Here is a 26,780-nt window from a genome sequence, read left to right as displayed (position 1 = left end):
AAATCCAGATTTGCCTGTTCCCTAGTCAGCTCTGTCACAAGCTGCTCCAAAAAACCATCTCTTAGACATTCCACAAATTCCTTTTCTTGGGATCCACTACCTACCTGATTTTCCCAGTCCACCTGCATATTGAAATCCCCCATGATTATTGTAATATTGCCTTTTTTTAATGTGTTTTCTATCTCCTGATTTATTTTGTGCCCCACATCATGACTACTGTACGTAACTCCCATCAGGGTCTTTTTACCTTTGCAATTCCTCAACTCTACCCACAGAGATTCTATGCCTCTGATCCTATATCACTTCTTGTTATCGATTTAACTTCATTCCTTACTAACAATGCAACTCCGCCCCCTTTGCCCATCTGTCTGTCCTTCTGATGGGACACATATCCTTGGATATTTTGATTCCAGCCCTGATCCCCTTGCAGCCACGTCTCTGTGATGCCCACAACATCGTACCGGCCAATTTCAATGTGCGCAACAAGCTCATTTACCTTGTTCCGTATACTGCATGCATTTGGGTACAACACCCTCAGTCCTGCATTGACCATCTCCCTTCTCATACTTGTCACCTTTTTTGCTCTGCCCGAGGTTAGATTCCTGCCACCTTCTATACTCTCTGTTCTATTACATGGTCTGGAAACTTTGCTAACCTCTCCTGAGCCCTTGGCTCCATTAACCTGCACTTCTACCCTGTCCTTTAACTTTGATTTTCTAATTCTCCATACAACTGAACCCTCCCCCCACTATTTAGATTAAAGCTCTATCTACAGCCCTAGTTATATGATTCGCTAGGACTTTGGTCCCAGCATGATTCAGATGAAGACCATCCCACTGGAACAGGTCCCCTCTTTCCGAATACTGGTGCCAATGTCCCATGAATTCAAACCCATTCCACCCACACCAATCTTTGAGCCACACATTTACTTTCTTAATCTTATTGACCCTGTGCCAATTGGCTCATGGCTCAGGTAGTAATCCAGAGATTACCATCTTTTTGGTTCTGCTTTTTAATTTCGCTCCTAGCTATTTATACTCCCTTAGCAGAACCTTTGTTCCTGTTCTACCTATGTCATTGGCACTTACTTGGACCACGACAACTGACGTGCTGAAGCTGAGACTTTCCCCGGGCACATTTCACACTGGCTGGCCAATTAATGGATGGGCAGCCAGCATGAAAGGGTGAGGGAAGGTGAGTAGGTATAGGCACTATGAGCTGAATGGTCTCCTGCTGAGATTATTTATTCTATGGTTCTATGTAGTCAAGTTCACTAACAACCTGACTCCAAAATCTAGAAAATCTTAAGCCATCCTCATGAGATGAAGCTTCGTTAGGTATTATGTTCAAGGGACAAATGCATTTTCAGTAGTAGACTGGGTAGCAGGAAACAATCAAATATGAGGTATGGTGCAAAAGACTCAACGGTATACAATGAATAGATATGTCATCAGAACTAATGAGTGGATCAGCTGGAATGCAACTGCCACCATAGCTGTTTCACTGCTATGTTACTTAAGTGAGAGGATGAAAGAGGAATTAGTCAAGTAAAAAATGGAAAGCAGAACAACAATCTGAGAACATGTGTTAGCTGACAGCTTCTTCCCATATTAATTTCAACAGCAGAACTAATCAGCTTTCAAGTTAAAATATCATTTCCCCCACAAATTCTGAAAGCAATTTTTGACCATTTGTAGGGCACTGCTCATACAAACTCCCCACTAAGTCTGCATCTTACTTTTTCACATCTCTCCCTCTCACATGCATTAACTCTTTCCCACACTTTCTAAAGCAGCATACAATGCAAGTGACGAGGAAGACCAGTCAAATCAATGGTCCCTTCAGGAGATGTCAGAATACAAGTTTAAATTTGGAGATTTATCTGAACATAATTTCTATTATTCATATCCTTTTAAAGACTAGATAATCAGACTTGTCTACAAGCTTGACTACATCAAGCTCTACGTCAAATAGTGTGATGGGAACTTTTATGTCCACCTGGGAGGAAAGATAGAACCTCAGTTTAACATCTTTTCCAGAACACAGGGCTTTTGACAGCACTGGCATGGTATTGTACTGATGTGTCAGGCTAGATTTTGTGCTCAGGTTTCTGTAATGAAACCTGCTGACTCAGGTAAGAGTGGTCTCCTGAGCAACAGCTGGCATTAACTGCTCAACCACCATGTTCCAACTGGACAAGTTGTAGGGTTAGGCTCGTGTCCAACTCTTGCAAAAAATGCAGTACACTAAAAGAATCACTGATCGCCAGTCAGAAACATGACTTGCAACCTGTATCTGCAGAATAAGTGATCTTTTTGAGAAAACTAGCTTAATGGACATGCAGACATAACGTTTTCATCTTACTCTTCAAGTGAACAATTCCCTTAAAGATTTTCACTCTTAAAAATGTTGTAGAGTATCACTGCAGTTTTTCATTTAGGATAGTGGACTTATTCATACACAGCTTTTCTTATTCACAGAAACTATATTCATGAACATCAACTCTCACTCACTTTCTACACAAATGATTGGATTCATTATATTTCTGGAACTAGCCTCATTTTAAATGGGAACATGTATGGCTTCAATGATCAGGTATCACCTTTATTAGACACAGAAACAGCTGCATCAAATTCTATATATGCAATTCACTGCTTCCTTAGTCAATAATGCCTGTAGAACCAACACATATTGAATGTTTGCTTCCGATGTAGATGTAACTACTCTGCCAGGACCTGCCTGCTCTGACAGTTGACTATGGCTTACATTCATGGAAAATTAAGTTCTATTTTTATATAAGCCTCCTGTCATGAAGTCTCCTACCACAAGAAACGGTTTCTTTGAATCAACCCTTTAATCATTTTAAAAACTGTGGCCTAGATTTTTGCCATGACAGAGAGGCTCTGCACCACGGCCAAAATTTCTGAGTCCTGTCTCTGAACCTAGCATTTCCCATCTTGGTAGAGAAGTCAGGCTGGAATTCATGCATGTGCAAATCATGGAGGCAATTGGCCATTTAAATCACCAGCTGCCTCCACGGACCTGATTTTTGAACCCTAGCTACGTGAATCCCGGATTATGCAGAGCACTCCAGTCAAATCAGAGGAGGTTTTGAAATTGGTGGATTCTTTGGATAGCCGTAACATCCCTTTGGAGAGGTAAGGTACTCCTTTGGAAGAAATAAGGCACCATTTGGGTGATTGGAATCCAATATGACTATGCACTTTTTATGCACAAACTCAATGCAACTTTTCAGCTGTCAAGGAATTGTCAAAGCTGCCCAGCAAGTGCCGGAAGCTGTCCAGGAAATGTCTAAGCATACTATGTGAATGCACTGAGGGAGTAAGGACAAAGAGTGATGCATTGCATTGGCATAGGTTGGCAGGGATGAGACATAGGGAGTGTGTGGCGGTGCGAAAGGAAAGTGGTGTTGTTTGTATTTTTAAAATTTAAAACAGTGCTGGAGCATGAGACAGTCTTTGCAGCCAGCCTGCTTCCGTACCCAACAGCCTCTGCATTAATTCCATGGTTGTCCATCCCGACTTTTAGTTAAGCCAACTACCATGACCCAACCAAAAATCTGAGTGACCATTTTTAAAGATTGGGTTCACCAAGCCGAGACATTCTCGACTCTGTGCACCCAACCTAGGGACGAATATCAGGGTCCTTGAATAGATTTCTCAATCTTCTAAAACTCAAGGAACTATAAGGCAAGTTTATTCAAACTGTTCTCATGATTTACACCCTGATGTCATTCTGGTGAATCTGTGCCCCACCTAGATTAAAATATCTTTCCTAATGTTTGGCTCCTAAAGTGCAGTACTCTAGGTGGGGTATGACCAAGGCTCTGTACAACAAAAATATCACTTCCAGGAAAATATGCAAAGCAGCAGCAAGCATAGAAGAGACATAATCTGTAAGGAGCTGCTGCAATCATAGGTTCCCTCCTGAAAAGCACTAAGCATAGGAGAGAGAGAAGCTGTGGTTGGAAATCGAGGAGCAGTTTTTCTGGTCTGTCCCACATCAAGGAGCCGTTATTATGATCTGTCCCACTGCCGCCATGCAGGAGACTTCCAGCTGCACCACCACCAATTTCTTTGATCAGTTGCTAGATGAGAAGAGGGAGGAGACGGCTAGAAAGCCAGTAACGTTAAAACTGATTCATTCAAAACTGTAATTAAAAAGTTGGCACAGCCCTTTGGACAAGCATTGCCACTTGGGAGACAAATCTTTGCCAGTGGATGTATCTCAATAAAGTGCAGCTTCAGGAACACTCAAAAAGTAAAGAAACACAGTAACAATTGATTTGATTTGATTTATGAAAGGTTGTGAACATAGCCCAGTCCATCATGCAAACCAGCCTACCATCCATTGACTCCGTCTACACTTCCCACCGCCTCAGAAAAGCAGCCAGCATAATCAAGGACCCCATGCACCCTGGACATACTCCCTTCCACCTTCTTCCATTGGGAAAAAAGGTACAAAAGTCTGAAATCATATACTTACTGACTCAAGAACAGCTTCTTCCCTGCTCTCCATCAGACCATTGAGTGGATCTACCTTATATTAAGTTGATCTTTCACTACATCCTAGCTAATGACTACACTACATCCTGCATCCTCTCCTTTCCTTCTCCCCTATGTACTCGATGAATGGTAGGCTTTGTCTGTATAGCATATAAAAAACAATACATGTGTCGATAATAAATCAAGTTGAAGGTTGGTGAACTTCAGGCATTGGAAATTTTCCCAGCCCTCTCATGTGCCCTTGTAACAAGGATCAAGCCTAATTTCAATAAGGTTGTTTGGCAGCAAGGGGTCATAGCCACCTTGGATTAGTTAGTTACTGTGTAGTCAGCAGGTGTAAAGAGAGACACCCTAGATTGTTCTCAGTCAACAATATCTTTAAGGCCAATAGCAGCAGAGAAAAGGTCTGTCCCATTTTAATTTCCCTGTAATCCTGTGGTGGTGCTGGGTGAGGAGGCAGAGACTTTATTACTGTAAATTGGGAATTGTGTTTAAGTGATGAGCTTTCAAATGGCAGGACACCTTTCCCCCTTTCTGAAACTTCCATGCCTATGTACATAATCCAGCAAGGTTTTATGTTGATAGTATAGACTTCATCCTGTATTGCACGTACCAGCTGCACGAAAAGCTAAATGCTGAGATCATTTTGGAGCTCCCAAAAACAAGAAGTAGTCTTTGAGAAAACCCCCCAAAAAATAAGCCCTTACAAAATACAATCCTGGTACGAGGATGGGTGTTACTTACTAGACTGCTATGTGTCATCTGTCCCTCAATGAGCAAAGAATAAGCAATGACATTACAGGAGACACATATTGGTCAGTGTGCAACTATGTCTGTAAGAATATATTTCAGTCTTCAGGTTTCTAGTGGCCTGGATCTGAAGGGTCACTTACTTGCTGAATCAAGAAAACAACAGTCCCATTGTGTTTTGCACTGTAGGTCTTGTTTAGCTTGTCATACTTTGCAAGCCAGTGCATTATGGGGAAATCGCAGAATCCATGGTTTACATAGCATTGCAAAGGAAGAAACTGGTCTGACAGATGTTATTAAAAAAATGCTGCTGTTTTCAAAGGAGATTTGGAAAGCATGAAGAGAATTACTATTAAATAAAATATCAAAGCTGACTCAACCACAATTTCTGAAGGCCAGAACGGTGCCTTATGTCAATGACCGAAGGTCAAAGCTGACCTGGAGAATCTGGTCAAGATAAGGGTCTTGGTACCTGCCCCCATCATGAATGTGCAAACATCATCATTCCAGTGCTCATGGAAGACACCTCCATTCTCATCTGTGGGGCTATCAAGGTTAACGGTTAACCCAGTGTTATGTACTGAACAATATCCACTTCTTCATCTAGAGGACCTTTTTGGTGGCCTGGCCTGGACCAAAACATTGAAGCCAAGATAAGATCTTGTTCTTCATGTCAGTATGTGAGAAATATGCTTCAATCAGCACCCTCTCATCCATGGGATTAGCCAGAAATCTCTTGGCAGCTCATTAACATCGATTTTACTAATCCAGCTGGTCCATTTGAAGGAATAATGTTCATGGTGGTTGTGGATGCTCATTCCAAATAGTCAAAAGTTTCAGTGATGTCCTCTACTACTGCTGGGAGCACAGTCCAAAGGAGGAGAAATATTCGGTCATTACAGATTACCAGAGCAACTTATGACTGACAATGGACCTAGTTTTTCTTGCAGAGTCTGAGAATTTTTTGAGAAATAATGGAATTCATCACATCACCTCAGCACCATAACACCCATCCACCAATGAATAAGCAGAAAGATTTATTCAAAACCATGAAACACACTTTACAATCAACCACCCAGGGCATTTCTCCATTCAAAAGCATCTGGACACATTTTTGCTGACATATCAAAACATGCCTTATGCTATGATGAAAGCATATGCAGCAGTCCTACTCAACGGGATAGCAACTGCTTGCTGAAACCAACAAAGGCACGAGAAGTTGTGCAAGATCAACAGCACAACAAGTGGAGAGAACAGCTCAAAAATCAAAGCCAAGAATTTTCTGTTCTTGACGAGAAGTTCTAGCTTGTAATTATGCTACCAGAGCTAAATGGGTTCCTGCTACTGTGATCGCTCAGACAGGACCAGTTTCATGCAGTCCAAACTGAATGATCTTACCTGGCGGAGACATTTTGACGAGTTGTTGCCAAGTCATGATCCGTCTAGGGATACATCTTTCATGAAAGAGCCTTATTTCACCACTTCGAGTGAGCCACCTCCAAGTCAAGAAATGTCCAGTCCAATTTCACATCCTTAGTCTAGCCTGACCAAAACTGAGGTTGTCTCACCTTCACCTGTATCAGCCAACTTCACTCTGTTACAATTCCTAAACTCTATCATCAGTCTCAAACCCACGTGTGTTGTTTTGAGGCAGTCTACCCACATCCCCTAGTTCAGAAAGTGTTTTGTTAAACTGACATTTCCAATAAGAAGGGAGAAACATGTTATGTACATTGTGTCTTGTTCAGCTTGAAATACTTTGCAAGCCAATGCATTATGGGATCGCAGAACCCAGTTGTTATTTCAGTTGCTGAAGTAAAACAAACAGAAGGTGCAGTGTGCCTTCATGCGTATTGTACCAAGACCAAGTACCAGCATTAAAATATAACACATTGGTATCTTCTCAGTTCCTGATCTCTCTGGGTACCTTTAAATGATAATAGATTTAGATCATAGAAATCATAGAAACCCTACAGTACAGAAAGAGGCCATTCGGCCCATCGAGTCTGCACCGACCACAATCCCACCCAGGCCTTACCCCCATATCCCTACATATTTATCCACTAATCCCTCTAACCTACACATCTCAGGACACGAAGGGGGTGTTCAGTGGTACAGCAACATCCAAATATGTTCAGCCTTCAGAGTAAATCTGTTAAAATAAGCAATTTCAAGGAATCAGATGCAATTTTCATGAATTGGGAGATTACAGGAAGCTGGACATGAGCCAAAGGTCCATTAAATGTCCAGATGCCGTGTTTTGAAATAGCAGGCGACAGAGCAAGTCAGGAGTCAGAGTGCAGAAGAATTGTCGGTTCTTTTCCTTATCTTCCTAGAGTCGATTATTAAATCAATTATGATAAAAGAGACAATTTACTCTTGAAGAAATTTGTTTTATTTTCAATAAACTGAATCACACTAAAACAGAACGCTTCAGTGAACAGATTACAACCAAACTTTCAGAGTATACAAAGCAGGCTCATGGAACACTTCGAGTCATAGAGGTTTGCAGCATGGAAACAGGCCCTTTGGCCCAACTTGTCCATGCTGCCCTTTTTTCTTTAAACCCCTAATCCAGTCCCAATTGCCCGCATTTGGCCCATATGCCTCTATACTCATCTTACCCATGTAACTGTCTAAACACTTTTTGAAAGACAAAATTGTACCCGCCTCTACTACTACCTCTGGTAGCTTGTTCCAGACACTCACCACCCTCTGTGAAAAAATTGCCCTTCTGGACATTTCTGTATCTCTTCCCTCTCACCTTAAATCTATGCCCTCTAGTTTTAGACTCCCCTACCTTTGGGAAAAGATATTGACTATCTAGCTGATCTGTGCCCCTCATTATTTTATAGACCTCTATAAGATCACCCCTCAGCCTCCTACGCTCCAAAGAAAAAAGTCCCAGTCTATCCAGCCTCTCATAACTCAAATCATCAAGTCCCAGTAGCATCCTAGTAAATATTTTCTGCACTCTTTCTAGTTTAATAATATCCTTTCCATAAATACACAGTATTCCAAGTCTGGCCGTACCAATGTCTTGTACAACTTTAACAAGACATCCCAACTCCTGTATTCAATGTTCTGGCCAATGAAACCAAGCATGCCGAATGTCTTCTTCACCACTCTGCCCACCTGTGATTCCACTTTCAAAGGAGCTATGAACCTGTACCCCTAGATCTCTTTGCTCTGTGACTCTCCCCAATGCCCTACCATTAACTGAGTAAGTCCTGCCCTGGTTCAATCTACTAAAATGCATCACCTTGCAGTTATCCAAATTAAACTCCATCTGCCATTCGTCAGCCCACTGGCCCAATTGATCAAGATCCCGTTGCAATTCAAGATAACCTTCTTCACTGTCCACTGTGCCACCAATCTTGGTGTCATCTGCAAACTTACTAACCATGCCTCCAATATTTTCATCCAAATCGTTAATATAAATGACAAATAACAGTGGACCCAGCACTGATCCCCGAGGCACTCCGCTGGTCACTGGCCTCCAGTTTGAAAAACAACCCTCTACAAACACCCTCTGGCTTCTGTCATCAAGATGTGGAGATGCCGGCGTTGGACTTCTGTCATCAAGCCAGTTTTGTATCCATTTAGCTACCTCACCCTGGATCCCGTGAGATTTAACCTTATGCAACAACCTACCATGCGATACCTTGTCAAAGGCCTTGCTAAAGTCCTTATAGACAACATCAACTGCACTGCCCTCATCGACCTTCTTGGTTATCCCTTCAAAAAACTCAAATTTGTGAGACATGATTTTCCACTCACAAAGCCATGCTGACTATTCCTAATCAGTCCTTGCGTCTTTAAATGCCTGTCGATCCTGTCTCTCAAAATATCTTCCAACAACTTACCCACCACAGATGTGAGGCTCACTGGCCTATAGTTCCCAGGCTTTTCCCTACAGCCCTTTTTAAACAAAGGCACAACATTTGCCACCCGCTAATCTTCAGGCACCTCACCTGTGACTATTGACGATTCAAATATCTCTGCTAGGAGACCTGCAATTTCCTCCCTAGCTTCCCATAATGTCCTGGGATACACTTCATCAGGTCCCGGGGATTTATCTACCTTGATGTGCTTTAAGACTTCCAGCACCTCCTTCGCTGTTATATGTACACTCCGCAAGACATCACTATTTATTTCCCCAAGTTCCCTAACATCCATGCTTTTCTCAACAGTGAATACTAATGAGAAATATTCATTTAGGATCGCACCCATCTCTTGTGGATCTGCACATAGATGACCTTGTTGATCCTTAAGAGGTCCTACTTTCTCCCTAGTTACTCTTTTGGCCTTTATGTATTTGTGGAAGCTCTTTGGATTCTCCTTTGCCTTATCTGCCAAAACAATCTCGTGTCCCCTTTTTGTCCTCCTGATTTCTCTTTTAACTCTACTCCTACACCCCCTATACTCTTCAAGGGATTCACTTGATCCCAGCTGCCTATGCATGTCATGTGCCTCCTTCTTCTTCTTGACCAGGGCCTCAATATCCCAAGTCATCCAGGGTTCTCTACTTCCACCAGTCTTGCCCTTCATTCTAAGAGGAATGTGCTTACCCTGAGCCCTGGTTAACACACTTTTGAAAGCCTCCTACTTACCAGACGTCCCTTTGCCTTCCCACAGACTCCCCCAATTAACTTTTGAAAGTTCCTGCCTGATACCATTAAAATTGGCCTTGCCCCAATTTAGAATTTTAACTTTTGGGCCAGACCTCCCATTCTCCATTGCTATCTTAAAACTAAAAGAATTATGGTCACTGGTCCCAAAGTGATCCCTCACTAACACTTCTGTCACCTGCCCTTCCTGATTTCCCAAGAGGAGGTCAAGTTTTGCCTCCTCTCTAGTCGGGCCATCCACATACTGAATGAGAAATTTCTCCTGAATACACTCAACAAATTTCTCTCCATCCAACCCTCTAATACTATGACTGTCCCAGTCAATGTTGGGAAAGTTAAAATCCCCTACTATTACCACCCTATTTTTCTTGGAGCTATCTGTAATCTCCTCACATATTTGCTCTTCAATTTCCCGCTGACTATTTGGGGGCCTATAGTACAATGCTATCAAAGCGATTTCCCCCTTCTTATTTCTCAGTTCTACCCATATAGACTCAGTGGCCGAACCCTCGGTTATCTCCCCTCTCAGTGATGTTTTCCTTCATCAGAAGGGCAACTCCATCTCCTCTCTTACCTTCTGTTCTATCTTTCCTAGAGCATCTGTACTCTGGAACATCGAGCTGCCAGTCTCTCCCTCCCTTAGCCATGTTTCAGTAATTGTTATAATATCCCAGTCCCATGTACTCATCCATGCCCTGAGTTCATCTACCTTGCCTGTCAGGCCTCTTGCATTGAAATAAATGCAGTTTAATCGGGACTTCCCTTGCTCTCTGTCTTGCTTTTGCAGGATCTGTCTGGTACTAGGATTATTGCCACTACCTTTACTACTTAATGTGCTCTCTTTAACTTCGGTGTTGTCCTCAACCTTCTCTTCTGTCCCCCTGCTGCTTTGGATCCCACCCCCCTGCCAAACTAGTTTAAACCCTCCCGAGTGGCTCTAGCAAATCTCCCCACCAGGATGTTAATCCCCCTCAAGTTCAGATGTAACCCGTCCCTCTTGAACAGGTCATCCCTTCCCCAGAATATAGCCCCTCTCAGTGATGTTTTCCTTCATCAAAAGTGCAACTCCACCTCCTCACTTCCTTCTGTTCTATCTTTCCTGTAGCATCTGTACCCTGGAACATCGAGCTGCCAGTCCTGTCCCTCCCTTAGCCATGTTTCAGTAATTGCTATAATATCCCAGTCACATGTACCCATCCATGCTCTTCCCCAGAAGAGATCCCAATGATCCAAAAATCTAAACCCCTGCCACCTGCACCAGCTCTCAAGCCATGCATTCATCTGCCTAATCTTCCTATTCCTACTCTCCTGGCACGTGACACTGGTAGTAGTCCAGAAATTACTACCTTTGAGGTCCTGCACTTTAGCCTTCTGCCTAACTCTATATTCACACTTCAGGACCTCATCCCTTTTCCTACCTATGTCGTTGGTACCAATATGTACAATGAACTCTGACTGCTCACCCTCCCCCTTAAGAGTGCCCTGCAACCGCTCAGAGACAAGAACAACAAAGAACAATACAGCACAGGAACAGGCCCTTCGGCCCTCCAAGCCCGCGCCGCTCCCCGGTCCAGGATTGAATCCTGAATCCAGGATCCCCACCCAATTTTCCAGCCTATCTACATACCAATATCCTATCCACCGAGCTGTCCCTCACAGCTACGATGCTTTGTTCATTACAACCTATTAACTTACCCCCACCCCCCCATTCCAGACCATGTGATCTCCAGGGAGAGGCGAAAACCCAGAGTGAAAAACCCCAGGGCCAATATGGGGAAAAAAAATCTGGGAAATTCCTCTCCGACCCCCTGAGGCGATCGAAACGAGTCCAGGAGATCACAATGGCCCCGATCGGAAAATGCTTCCCAACCCTAGTCATTTCCACTTCCACGAACACCATATGAATCCCCTGCCCCCGAGACAGGTTCCCAACTATCCGCAGTCTCACTCTGTACTGGCACCAGCAAGATGATCGTAGAATGAAGCCTTGAAACGAGAAACCAGGAACAATTAGCCCGCGCCGCTCCCTGGTCCAAACTAGATCACTCTTTTGTATCCCTCCATTCCCACTCCGTTCATATAGCTGTCTAGATAAGTCTTAAACGTTCCCAGTGTGTCCGCCTCCACCACCTTGCCCGGCAACACATTCCAGGCCACCACGACCCTCTGTGTGAAATATGTCCTTCTGATATCTGTGTTAAACCTCCCCCCCTTCACCTTGAACCTATGACCCCTCGTGAACGTCACCACCGACCCGGGGAAAAGCTTCCCACCGTTCACCCTATCTATGCCTTTCATAATTTTATACACCTCTATTAAGTCTCCCCTCATCCTCCGTCTTTCCAAGGAGAACAACCCCAGTTTCCCCAATCTCTCCTCATAACCAAGCCCCTCCATACCAGGCAACATCCTGGTAAACCTCCTCTGTACTCTCTCCAAAGCCTCCACGTCCTTCTGGTAGTGTGGCGACCAGAACTGGACGCAGTATTCCAAATGCGGCCGAACCAACGTTCTATACATCTGCAACATCAGACCCCAACTTTTATACTCTATGCCCCGTCCTATAAAGGCAAGCATGCCATATGCCTTCTTCACCACCTTCTCCACCTGTGACGTCACCTTCAAAGATCTGTGGACTTGCACACCCAGGTCCCTCTGCGTCTCTACACCCTTTATGGTTCTTCCATTTATCGTGTAGCTCCTCCCTACATTATTCCCACCAAAATGCATCACTTCGCATTTATCAGGATTGAACTCCATCTGCCATTTCCTTGCCCAAATTTCCAGCCTATCTATATCTTTCTGTAGCCTCTGACAATGTTCCTCACTATCTGCAAGTCCTGCCAGTTTTGTGTCGTCCGCAAACTTACTGATCACCCCAGTTACTCCTTCTTCCAGATCATTTATATAAATCACAAACAGCAGAGGTCCCAATACAGAGCCCTGCGGTACACCACTAGTCACAGGCCTCCAGCCGGAAAAAGACCCTTCCACTACCACCCTCTGTCTTCTATGACCAAGCCAGTTCTCCACCCATCTAGCCACCTCCCCCTTTATCCCATGGGATCCAACCTTTTTCACTAGCCTACCATGAGGGACTTTGTCAAACGCTTTACTAAAGTCCATATAGACAACATCCACGGCCCTTCCTTCGTCAACCATTTTGGTCACTTCTTCAAAAAACACCACCAGGTTCGTGAGGCATGACCTCCCTCTCACAAAACCATGTTGACTATCGTTAATGAGTTTATTCCTTTCCAAATGCGCATACATCCTATCTTTAAGAATCTTCTCCAACAACTTCCCCACCACGGACGTCAAGCTCACCGGCCTATAATTACCCGGGTTATCCTTCCTACCCTTCTTAAATAACGGGACCACATTGGCTATCCTCCAATCCTCTGGGACCTCACCTGTGTCCAGTGACGAGACAAAGATTTGCGTCAGAGGCCCAACTATTTCACCTCTCGTCTCCCTGAGCAGCCTTGGATAGATTCCATCAGGCCCTGGGGATTTGTCAGTCTTTATATTCTCTAACAAACCTAACACTTCCTCCTTTGTAATGGAGATTTTCTCCAACGGTTCAACACTCCCCTCCGAGACACTCCCAGTCAACACATCCCTCTCCTTAGTGAATACCGACGCAAAGTATTCATTTAGGATCTCCCCTACCTCTTTGGGCTCCAAGCATAAGTCCCCACTTTTGTCCCTGAGAGGTCCGATTTTTTCCCTTACAACCCTTTTGTTCCTAACGTATGAATAAAATGCCTTGGGATTCTCCTTAATCCTGTCTGCCAAGAACATTTCGTGACCCCTTTTTGCTCTTCTAATTCCCCGTTTGAGTATTTTCCTACTTTCATTATACTCTTCCAGAGCTCCCTCCGTTTTTAGCTGCTTGGACCTAACATACGCCTCTCTTTTCCTTTTGACCAGTCCCTCAATTTCCCTGGTTATCCACGGTTCTCTAATCCTACCCTTCCTATCCTTCTTTTTTACAGGCACATGCTTGTCCTGTAGCCCTAACAACCATTCCTTAAAAGACTGCCACATACCAGATGTGGATTTACCCTCAAACAGCCTCTCCCAATCAAGAGCTGCCAATTTCTGCCTGATCCCAATAAAGTTAGCCTTCCCCCAATCCAACACCTTACCCTTGGGACACCACTCATCCTTTTCCATCACTATCCTAAAGCTAACAGAATTGTGGTCACTATTTGCCACATGTTCCCCGACCAAAACTTTGAAGACTTGACCGGGTTCATTCCCCAGCACCAGGTCCAGTATAGCCCCCTCTCTAGTTGGGCTGTCCACATATTGTTCCAACGAACCCTCCTGTACACATTTTACAAATGCCTCACCATCCAGAGTCCCTGCCCTCAGCGATTTCCAGTCTATACCAGGGAAATTGAAGTCTCCCACTACAACAACCCTATATTTCCTGCACCTATCCAGTATCTCCTGACATATCCATTCTTCCACTTCCCTTGGGCTGTTGGGGGGCCTGTAGTACACCCCCAACATAGTGACTGCGCCTTTCCTGTTTCTAAGCTCCACCCAGAGTGACTCGCTACACGACTCCTCCGAATTGTCCTCCCTCTGCACCGCTGTAATATGCTCTCCAACCAATACCGCTACTCCCCCACCTCTTTTGGCCCCTCCTCTGTCTCGCCTAAAACACTTGTACCCTGGAATATTCAGCTGCCAGTCCTGTCCCTCTTTCAACCAAGTCTCCGTCACCGCAATCACATCCAAATTCCTCGTGCGCATTAAGGCCCCAAGTTCGTCTGTTTTACCTGCTACGCTCCTTGCATTGAAGTATAAGCACTCCAGACCCCCAGGCTCAGTGAGGTCGTCCTCCCCCAGAGTGCTCTTCTTCTTTGCCAGCCTTGTCCCAGCCCCAAGCTCGTCCCCAGCCACCACACTTATAGACCTAATAGTTTGATCCCCACCCCCCTGCCACACTAGTTTAAACCCCCCCGAACTGCATTAGCAAAGCTCCCAGCCAGGATATTTGTGCCCTTCCAACTTAGTTGTGACCCCTCCCTCTTGTACAGGTGCCATCCTCTCCTGAAAACCTCCCATTGGTCTATGAAAATAAAGCCCTCCCTCCTGGACCAGTCCTTTAGCCAGGCATTCATTTGAACCAACTCCCTATTCTTATCCTCACTGGCACGAGGCATTGGGAGCAGCCCAGAGATGGCCACCCTAGTGACCCTACTTTTTAACCTATTTCCCAACTCCCTGAATTGCTCCCTTAGGACCCCCCTACTCTTCCTATCTACGTCATTTCCACCAATGTGTATAATGACATCCGTTTCTTTATCTTCCCCTTTTAAAATGCCTCCTATCCGCTCGGAGACATCCGTGACCCCAGCACCAGGTAGGCAGACTACCATCCTGGAGTCCCGTTCGCCCCCACAGAATCGCCTGTCTGTCCCTCTAACTGACGCATCCCCCACCACTATCGCTCTCCTAACCCCTCTCTTCCCTTTCCGGGCCACAGAGCCTGACTGTGTGCCAGTGACCTGGTCACTGTGTCTTACCCCTGGAGAGGCACACTCCTCCACACTATCTAAAACAATGTACCTGTTTTGGAGTGGGACAACCACAGGTGACCCTTCTTCTAACTGTCCACTCCCCTCCCCTCTCACACCTGTCACCAAGCCCTTCCTATTTTGAGACACCTCTGGAGACCTCCCTTGTACTTTACCCTTCTGCCCTTTACTCCTCCTAACTGTGACCCACGTGTCATTCTCCCGATGCCCCGGTGTAACTAGTTGCCTATAACTGCTGTCAATTTTTCTCCCATTTTCCCTGATTAGGCTAAGGTCAGCGATCTGCAGCTCCAGTTCCCTAACACGGTCTCTCAAGAGCTGCAGTTCCACGCACCTGGCACATATGTGAACCTCTGGGAAGCTCGGTGTTTGCAGAAACTCCCACATCCCACATCGGAAGCACTGAACTGGCCGATCAGTCATACCTGCCCTTATCCTTTATAGGTCCTTGACCCTGGCACCAGGGAGGCGACACACCATCCTGGAGTCTCGATCGCGGCCACAGAAACACCTGTCTGTGCCTCTAACTAGCGAGTCCCCTATTGCTACTGCTCACTTGCTCTTTGCCCAACCCTGCTCTACAGCAGAACCAGCTGTGGTGCCACAGGCCTGGCTGCTGCTGGTATCTCCCCCTGACAGGCTATCCCCCTCAATAGTATCCAAAATGTTTGAAAGGGGAACAGTCACAGGAGGCACTACCTGCCCGATTCTCCTGGCAGTCACCCATCTACCTGACTGAACCTGTGGTGTGCCAACCTCCCTGTAACTAGTGTCTATCACACACTCTGCCTCCTGTATGCTCTGCAGTGCATCCACCTGCTGCTCCAACCGAACAATGCAGTCTGTGAGGAGCTGCAACTGGACACACTTCCTACAGACAAAGTTGTCCGGGAGACTAGATTGCTCCCTAATTTCCCACATCTGGCAGGAGAAGCATACTACTGCCATACTGCCCTTAGTAAGAAGTCTCACAACACCAGGTTAAAGTCCTTCTTACTGTGACTTCTGACTGTGTTTACCCCAGTCAACGCCGGCATCTTCACATCATACTGCCTTTATACAGGTAAAAGGATAAAAGAATCTCAACTCACCTTTACCTTGCTTGTGGTTCTCCCGATGACTATTTTTTTAATTTCAAAAATATACTTTATTCATAAAAAACCCAAATAAACCATTGCAAAATGACAGATCCTAGAATTACAAACATTGCAGAAAAATCATTTTACAGTACAATACTATGCTTATTTACATGACATTACATTAATTACATTTCAGTACTTAAACTCTATACATACATCAGATCTTTTTCTGAGTGCTTTTTGTTTTTCAGATTAGCACACAGTTACGCAGGCCAAGGGTGTTCTGCAGTTACCAGGCCCTCGGTCTGCCTCAGTTGAAAGGCTTTACACGGTGGCCTTTCCCCATTGTGCCTTTGCGGCAGCTGCCCCAAGCTTGAGCGCGTCCCTCAGCACGTAGTCCTGGACCTTGGAATGTGCCAGTCTGCAACACTCGGTCGAGGACAATTCTTTCAACTGGAAGATCAGCAAGTTTCGGGCGGACCAAAGTGCGTCCTTCACCAAGTTGATGACCCTCCAGCAGCAGTTGATATTTAGAACATAGAACATAGAACATTACAGCGCAGAACAGGCCCTTCGGCCCACGATGTTGCACCGACCAGTTAAAAAAAAACTGTGACCCTCCAACCTAAACCAATTTCTTTTCGTCCATGAACCTATCTACGGATCTCTTAAACGCCCCCAAACTAGGCGCATTTACAACTGATGCTGGCAGGGCATTCCAATCCCTCACCACCCTCTGGGTAAAGAACCTACCCCTGACATCGGTTCTATAACTACCCCCCCTCAATTTAAAGCCATGCCCCCTCGTGCTGGATTTCTCCATCAGAGGAAAAAGGCTATCACTATCCACCCTATCTAAACCTCTAATCATCTTATATGTTTCAATAAGATCCCCTCTTAGCCGCCGCCTTTCCAGCGAAAACAATCCCAAATCCCTCAGCCTCTCCTCATAGGATCTCCCCTCCATACCAGGCAACATCCTGGTAAACCTCCTCTGCACCCTCTCCAAAGCCTCCACATCCTTCCTGTAATTTGTCTTAGTGTGCGTCCCCAGAAACAACCCGTAGAGCACAGAGTCCTGCGTCACTGAGCTGCTCGGGATGAACCTCGACAAATACCACTGCATCTCGTTCCAGACCTTCTTTGCAAAGGCACATTCCACACGCAGCCGCTTCAAGGGCAGCGTGCGGTGATATTGAGACCTCGAGCGTGCATAAAGGATCTGATGGGGAGTGCCCTTCTCACCACCAGCCAAGCCAGGTCTTGGTGCTTGTTTGTGAGTTCTGGTGATGAGGCATTCTGCCAGATGACACTGACAGTCTGCTCAGGGAACCATCTGACAGGATCCGCCATCTCCTTTTCTCTCAGGGCCTCAAGGACTCCCGATGACTTTTTGTTTTGTATTTTTATTCCAATTCAATCAAATCAAGTCCAATTCAGAGTCTCAACAAGTTGAGACATTCCCGATCCAAGCTGACAAGACAGGGCTCTCACCTCCTGTCTTGGGCTTGATCTACATGATCCAAGCTGATTGGAGCAGGCATAGCTCCTCCTCCAAGGCTTGATCTCATTTGCATCTTAGCCAAAAGGCCAAGATGCCGCTTTTAAAAATTGCTTCAAATGAAGCTAAAATGTAACCCAATTACTTCAACCGAGCACAGCATGTCGATACTACACTTGATCTTAGCCAAAAAGCCGAGAAGCGATTTTTTTTTGTATTTTTATTCCAATTCAATCAAATCAAGTCCAATTCAGAGTCTCAACAAGTTGAGACATTTCCGATCCAAGCTGACAAGACAGGGCCTTCACACCTGTCTTGGGCCTGATCTACATGAGCCAAGCTGATTGGAGGAGGGGGAGGTTTCCTCCTCCAAGGCTTGATCTCATTTGCATCTTAGCCAAAAGACGAGATGCCGCTTTTAAAAATTGCTTCATATGAAAATTAAGCTTAAATGTAACCTAATGACCTCGACCAAGCGCAGCATCCAATCCATACCACACTTGATCTTAGCCAAAAGGCCGAGAAGCGATTTTTTTTGGTAAAAGGAGAAGTGGAAATACTGAACTAGAGTTTGGGATTTACAGCTGTCTTTTACAACAGCTCCTCCACAAACCACCTTCTGGTAGCAGTGACTGCTATCTTTGCAAATCTTACCTGCAACAGCCAATCACCTTCGCCGCTCTGCTGCCCTCACCTGGACACCTTGGAATTGAGGACCCCTATTGAAGCTGTTTTCCTGTCTTTGGCAGTGAGTTTGCAGGTCTTGACTGCTGATGGTTTAAAACCTCAAACCTATTTTCAAAAGATTGCACATTTGCTTTGTTGATTTTACATATTTAGAAATATGCAGCAAATATGGTGACTTGATCACCATAAGTTTGGTGTTTGCCAAAGGTCTAGACAGAATACATAGGGAGAAACTCTCCCCATTGGCGGAAGGTTGGAAAATGAGACTACACCAATTCACATCCCTAAACACAAAATAAATTAATTAACTGATAGGAGATTTGAAAAATATGCTTCTAGGAATATTAAGTTTAGTCAGTGGAATAGATAAAAGATGCAGCAACTCGAGATACATTGCCACCATATATACGCACTTAATGGAAACTCTTTCTGCTGAAAAAGCATCTGGTTGTATTTTTGAAACTGAATCCAGATAGCTTTTAACAAAAATATTAAGCTACATCAGATATAATAGAGAACAGGGAGGCATGGTAATGTGCATACTACTCTACAGGTCCATATCCTGGATGAAGGCAAGTATAATGAATCCTAGAATATGTCTTATGACTGATGAAAATTTGGAAAAGGGTTGTATTTTAGGATACGAGTCTCCTCATTGAAAAATTGTAAATGCACCTGAAATTTAAGGTTTCATTGTAGGGGCCTTCTGCTGGCATATTCTTCTAACTTTTCCACATAGGAAATTCTATTTGCATTTGTAATTGTGTATATGTCCATATGTCTATATTACAAGTGACCCCACTTCAAAAGTCCTTTATTCGTTGCAAACCTCATCCTCAGATCATGAAAGGGGATAAGATAAATACAAGTTTTTCTTTTTCTTTCTTTATTGCTAAAGCAAACGGAATTTGAACCTCAGCACAATTTAGTGCCATAGCTGTGTCATGCAGTATCATTGAGATGGATGGTAAATAGTGTTAACCGAGTCCAATGTTTGGTTAAATTAATTTCAGGCTGGTGTTGGATGGTGCCAGATTTAGACCAGTACCAGATGGAGGATGCCAATTTGGATCTTGCGCCTAATCACATCAGTTCATCCTTAGCACCTCTGGATGCAGAGACATTTCTGGAGCCGAATAATGCTGGCAAATTGCCTGTGGTGTTCAATGGTAACAGCAGCTCAGCTCCAGCAGCCGCCATTGCAGAGCCCTTCTTTGTGGCACTCATTTTTCTTGCCAGTTTTAGATTTCTAGCTTATTGTGCTGTGTCTGACTCCACTATCACTGCAGGCAGTCCATTCCACACCCCAACCACTCTCTGCGTAAAGAACCTACCTCTGATATCCTTCCTATATCTCCCACCACGAACCCTATAGTTATGCCCCCTTGTCATAGCTTCATCCACCCAAGGAAATAGTCTTTGAACGTTCACTCTATCTATCCCCTTCATCATTTTATAAACCTCTATTAAGTCTCCCCTCAGCCTCCTCCGCTCCAGAGAGAACAGCCCTAGCTCCCTCAACCTTTCCTCATAAGACTTGCCCTCCAAACCAGGCAGCATCCTGGTAAATCTCCTCTGCACTCTTTCCAGCACTTCCACATCCTTCTTATAGTGAGGTGACCAGAACTGCACACAATATTCCAAATGTGGTCTCACCAAGGTCCTGTACAGTTGCAGCATAACCCCACGGCTCTTAAACTCCAACCCCCTGTTAATAAAAGCTAACACACTATAGGCCTTCTTCACAGCTCTATCCACTTGAGTGGCAACCTTTAGAGATCTGTGGATATGGACCCCAAGATCTCTGTTCCTCCACAGTCTTCAGAACCCTACCTTTGACCCTGTAATCCACATTTAAATTAGTCCTACCAAAATGAATCACCTCACATTTATCAGGGTTAAACTCCATTTGCCATTTTTCAGCTCAGCTTTGCATCCTATCTATGTCTCTTTGCAGCCTACAACAGTCCTCCACCTCATCCACTACTCCACCAATCTTGGTGTCATCAGCAAATTTACTGATCCACCCTTCAGCCCCCTCCTCTAAGTCATTAATAAAAATCACAAAGAGCCAGAGGACCAAGCACTGATCCCTGTGGCACTCCGCTAGCAACCTGCCTCCAGTCCGAAAATTTTCCATCCACCACCACCATCTGTCTTCGATCAGACAGCCAGTTACCTATCCAATCGGCCAACTTTCCCTCTATCCCACACCTCCTCACTTTCATCATAAGCCGACCACGGGGGACCTTATCAAACGCCTTACTAAAATCCATGTATATGACATCAACTGCCCTACCTTCATCAACACACTTAGTTACCTCCTCAAAAAATTCTATCAAATTTGTGAGGCATGACTTGCCCTTCACGAATCCTTGCTGACTATCCCGGATTAATCCGCATCTTTCTAAATGGTCGTAAATCCCATCCCTAAGGACCTTTTCCATCAATTTACCAACCACCGAAGTAAGACTAACCGGTCTATAATTACCAGGGTCATTTCTATTCCCTTTCTTACACAGAGGAACAACATTCGCCATTCTCCTGTCCTCTGGCACTATCCCCGTGGACAGCGAGGACCCAAAGATCAAAGCCAAAAGCTCTGCAATCTCATCCCTTGCCTCCCAAAGAATCCTAGGATACATTTCATCAGGCCCAGGGGACTTATCGACCTTCAGTTTATTCAAAACTGCCAGGACATCCTCCCTCCGAACATCTATTTCCTCCAGCCTATTAGCCTGTAACACCTTCTCTTCCTCAAAAACATGGCCCCTCTCCTTGGTGAACACTGAAGAAAAGTATTCATTCATTACCTCGCCTATCTCTACTGACTCCATACACAAGTTCCCACTACTGTCCTTGACTGGCCCTAACCTCACCCTGGTCATTCTTTTATTCCTCACATAAGAATAAAAAGCCTTGGGGTTTTCCTTGATCCGACCCGCCAAGGACTTCTCATGTCCCGTCCTAGCTCTCCTAAGCCCCTTTTTCAGCTCATTCCTTGCTAACTTGTAACCCTCAATCGAGCCATCTGAACCTTGTTTCCTCATCCCTACATAAGCTTCCCTCTTCCTTTTCACAAGACATTCCACCTCTTTCGTGAACCATGGTTCCCTCACTCGGCCATTTCCTCCCTGCCTGACAGGGACATACCTATCAAGGACACTCAGTATTTGTTCCTTGAAAAAGTTCCACTTTTCATTAGTTCCTTTCCCTGACAGTTTCTGTTCCCAACTTATGCCCCCTAATTCTTGCCTAATCGCATCATAATTACCTCTCCCCCAATTGTAAACCTTGCCCTGCCGTACGGCCCTATTGCTCTCCATTGCAATAACAAAAGACACCGAATTGTGGTCACTATCTCCAAAGTGCTCTCCCACAACCAAATCTAACACTTGGCCCGGTTCATTTCCCAGTACCAAATCCAGTGTGGCCTCACCTCTTGTCGGCCTATCCACATATTGTGTCAGGAAACCCTCCTGCACACACTGCACAAAAACTGCCCCATCCGAACTATTTGACCTACAAAGGTTCCAATCAATATTTGGAAAGTTAAAGTCCCCCATGACAACTACCCTGTGACCCCCACACATATCCATAATCTGCTTAGCAATTTCTTCCTCCACATCTCTATTACTATTTGGGGGCCTATAGTAAACTCCTAACAACATGACCGCTCCTTTCCTATTTCTAACCTCAGCCCATATTACCTCAGTGTGCAGATCCCCCTCGATATAGGGGCAGCCTTACTAAAATGTTCCTTCATCCTCAACTTTGAACCATTTCATGGTTATTCAGCTGAACAGGCAATAGTGAAGCAAGACTCTGGATAGCAACTCTTCTCGATCCTCAACATGGTGTATGTAGAGAACCTGGATATCACTGCACTTTGTGATCACCATTTTGAACTGTTCCTTCAGATATTTTATGATTAAAGTGTATTTTGCAAAAAACAAAGCAACTCTTCTCAGCTTTTGGCCAAGATCAAGCATAGAATCAAGCTGAGGCAATGCCTGTTCTTGTCACCTTGGATCTAGAACGTCTCTTTTGAGGGGACCGTGAATTGGACTGAATTTGAATTGGTTTTTGAAGCAAGCAAGAGATGGATTAGAGGCTTGCCCTGTCCACTCTGCGCATTGGCTTTGTAACTCTGAGAAAGAAATAACTTTAAAAGCAATTACAATAACAAAAAGTTACATTCAAATCCTCCTTATACTGGCAAAAAAGAACATTTTAAACACAGATATAACTCCTGTATAATGCTGAATGAATTTCAGATCCAGAAAACTAGCCAACAGTTCATACCAAGGATAATTATAGGGTGACTAGTGTGTAGTAAAACAAAGTTATGATTAGAGACTCCACCCTTAGATATCTAGCTTCATAGCATGGATGGCCTAAAGCTAACCATATCTTCATTATCCAAAGATAGATTATAAATTAGTTTATCTTTAGGTTTCATTGTAAAAAGGAGCATGAAAAGGCAGCATTGTGGTTTCCTCCTTCCATTAAATTCCTAACCTCTGCCAAAACTGTAGAGAGACATTGAAAGCAGCCGAACGGAGAAAACAATTAAAGTAACTCTAATATCAGAATTATCTCCTAAAAACTCCAGCTGTGTTAATGCCTAATATATGTCATGAGATATTTGAAGTTTATATTTCTATATGATTTTTGGTTCAACTTACTGTGGGCAGAATTTTTGGAAAAAATGACAGTGTCATTTTTGGCACAAAAATTGATGCGAGTCCCACCGGCCTCAGTCGCGCAATCCAGACCACAATTTTCAGACATTTAGAAAAATGTTTATTTCCCATGTGAAAAACGCCATACCCAAGGTGCGGAGCATCTGATTCACCCATGCTGGCAATAATTGGAGCACTTCAACGTAGGGGTGCTGCATTTAAACAGCTCCACAGTACTTGATCTCATTCAAGCCAGCAGGATGGCAGTGAGGAAACCAGCTCCTCAATTCATGACTCACCCAAATGCTGGATGCCGTGGATGAGAGGCGGGTAACAATTTAACCCTCCAACAAGGCGACAAATCTTGCTGGGAGACAGTCGCAGCAGCCTGATCAAGATGACGAGTGCAATGTCAGAAGAAGATGACCTACTCCGTGCTGCTCTCTGCATCCTCTCTCAGCACGCCACCTGACCATCACCCCTCAGAATGTCACCTCAATCCCACACGCTGCCACCTCACAGGGCCCCAGCACTCAATCACCCACAAGCTTTCTCATACACCGGCACTCACCAGAACCCCTGCTTGCTTAGGAGACAGTGCACACAGATGCCAGGAATCATAGATATCTGACCTGCCAGTCATCCTACTCACATCATTCCATTTGTGTTCCTGCAGGAGAAAGCTGCCCGCAACAGATTCGAGCAAGAGAAGATGGGCAGTGCGATGCCCGAGCAGAATATACTGACTCCTTAAGAGGAGAGAGACCTGGAGCTCGCAGGGGAGGACTTGAGAGTGAGGTGGGTCTGAGAGAGAAAAGTGAGGAGCCAATGCATGCTCATCCAGATGACCAAATTCATCTGTGTAGTCCAAACCCTTGACCAGGCCATGAACTAATACCATCTTTCTTGCCTTACAGGATCATCCGAACAACCTGGCCCATCCACCAGCAGTGTTCCACCGCCGCCCACCTTCGACGCTATCTCAGGAGGACATCTGCACCATCCACTGTTGTACAGGCACACGCCCTCGGTGGGCGACTTTAGCAGGCAGACTCTGTCACTATCTGGTGAGCATCACGCCAATTTATCATAACAGTCATGAGTGCTTGCACAGCTCCAGATGTCAGCAGCTGGTTCTATTCCCAGAGTGTAGTCCATCCCTGAAATAGGTTGCCATCTTGTTTGGTAGACAACAATTTGCTGAATTCCGTTGAGCAACAGCTGGAGCTGTTTTGGGTTTGGGGCAATTATCATCTCTTCCAAAAGATAGGTATTCCTGCGAAGTTTGGATCTGTGGAGCTTGGTACTTCAGAGAGAAATTTCCCAGATTAACCTAAATTTTTAATCTGTTATTTATTCCACTACTCCAGGAGATAAAATGATTTCCTTAGGAGTGGAATTCTATATATTGTGAGATATAAGTTATGCTGGATGGACCAGAGAGCCCTGTCTGTCATGGTTCACACTGTCCTCCTCAAGGAAATGTGGGAATTAGTTGTTAAACTACCAGGTGGTGAATAATAAAAACTGGGTAGTCTTTATCTTAATTACAAGCTTTTATTTGCAGAGATATGTTGCATGTCATACACCTTCAACAACTGAAAAGAAATTCCTTCATTAATGAATTAATGAAGCCTGCTTCATTATTAGACAAAATCTAGAAGGTTGAAAAGATTGATAACTTGCAGTCCCATATCTATTTTAATACCTACCACCTCAATACAATTAACTAAATAATGTACAATTAGCAAGTGATATTGTTATAAAATATATTTAAATTGAATAATTGTCTTTAAAGCAACATGGCAGTGGAATAGGGCAAAAACTCAATAACAAATTAATTCCAGACATCCTATTTCAAAGTGTAATGTTTACTTGTTTCCTGTCCAGACATTGAGGAAATAGCATTCAATTATATTCCAACATAAAAGGTCACCATAAATGAATCAGCACGCAAAAATAACTTGGGCCAGGATTTTAATGGTCCCACGTCCTCCCACCACCATCCCTCTTCCATCCCCCCCCCCGCCCTCCCACCACCCTCCCACCACCATCCCTCTTCCATCCCCCCCCCCCCGCCCTCCCACCACCATCCTTCTTCCACCCACCCCCACCATCCTCCCACCACCATCCCTCTTCCATTCCCCCCCCCGCCATCTACCATCTCCACCAACCTCCACCGGATGTCGTGAGACATGTGACATGAGATATGTGACAATAAATAGATTTATACAAAGTATTGTTTCTTGCGTGCTATACAGACAAAGCATACCTTACATAGAGAAGGAAAGGAGAGGGTGCAAAATGTGTTACAGTCATTGCTAGGATGTCGAGAAAGATCATTCAAAAGTCTGATGGGAGCAGGGGAGAAGCTGTTCTTGAGTCGTTTGGTACGTGACCTCAGATTTTTGTATTTTCTTTCCGAAGGAAGAAGGTGGAAGAGAGCATGTCTGGGGTGCATGGGTCCTTGATTATGCTGGCTGCTTTGCTGAGGCAGTGGAAGTGTAGACAGAATCAATGGATGGGAGGCTGGTTTGGGTGATGGACTGGGCTTCGTTCACAACCCTTTGTAGTTTCTTGCGGTCTTGGACAGAGCAGGAGCCATACCAAGCTCTGATACAACCAGAAAGAATGCTTTCTATGGTGCATCTGTAAATGTTGAAGAGAGTCATAGTGGACATGCCGAATTTCTTTAGTCTTCTGAGAAAGTAGAGGCATTGGTGGGCTTTCTTAACTATAGTATCGGCATGGGGTGGGGGGACTGGGACAGGTTGTTGGTGATCTGGACACCTAAAAACTTGAATCTCTCGACCATTTCCACTTTGTACCTATTGATGTAGACAGTGGCATGTCCTCCACTGCACTTCCTGAAGTTGATGACTATCTCCTTCATTTTGTTGACATTGAGGGAGAGATTATTGTCGGTCGCACCAGTTCACCAGATTCTCTATCTCATTCCTGTACTCCTTCTCATCATTGTTTGAGATCCGACCCACTACGGTGGTGTCGTCAGCAAACTTGAAAATTGAGTTGGAGGGGAATTTGGCCACACAGTCTTAGGTGTATAAGGAGTATAGTAAGGAGCTGAGGACACAGCCTAATGGGGCATTGGTATTGAAGATGATCGTGGAGGTGGTCTAGGATCCAGTTGCAGAGGGAGGAGCCGAGCCCCAGACTATGGAGTTTAAAGATAACTTTTGTAGGAGTAATGATGTTGAAGGCTAAGCTGTAGTCTGACATAGGTGTCTTTATTATCCAGGTGTTCCAGGGTTGAGTGTAGGGCCAGGGAGATGGTGACTGCTGTGGACCTATTGCGGCGATTGGCAAACCCTAGTGGATCCAGGCAATCTGGGAGGCTGGAAATGA

The 26,780-nt window shown here is 44.7% G+C and overlaps 1 protein-coding gene and 1 non-coding gene across 7 annotated transcripts in view; both read right to left on the bottom strand.

Moving 5' to 3' along the window:
- Positions 1 to 26,780, bottom strand: part of LOC144510701 (inactive ubiquitin thioesterase OTULINL-like) — a 104,154-nt gene that overhangs the window by 58,090 nt on the left and 19,284 nt on the right. For 2 of the 6 annotated variants that reach the window (XM_078240451.1, XM_078240469.1), the window contains one exon: positions 18,697 to 18,834. The exons of the other annotated variants lie outside the window; for them this stretch is intronic. The gene's annotated coding sequence lies outside the window, so the exon portion shown is untranslated. Of the gene's footprint in view, positions 1 to 18,696; positions 18,835 to 26,780 lie in introns of those variants that run through there. 6 annotated transcript variants of the gene reach the window in all.
- On the bottom strand, positions 18,050 to 18,248 carry LOC144482120 (U2 spliceosomal RNA). Its single transcript, XR_013495864.1, has one exon. It is a non-coding gene; the product is annotated as a U2 spliceosomal RNA (small nuclear RNA).

This window comes from Mustelus asterias, chromosome 2, assembly GCF_964213995.1.
Source record: "Mustelus asterias chromosome 2, sMusAst1.hap1.1, whole genome shotgun sequence".
Lineage (NCBI taxonomy): Eukaryota > Metazoa > Chordata > Chondrichthyes > Carcharhiniformes > Triakidae > Mustelus > Mustelus asterias.
The sequence above is the reverse complement of the archived record's forward strand: the minus strand, read 5'-3'. Positions and strand labels throughout refer to the sequence as shown.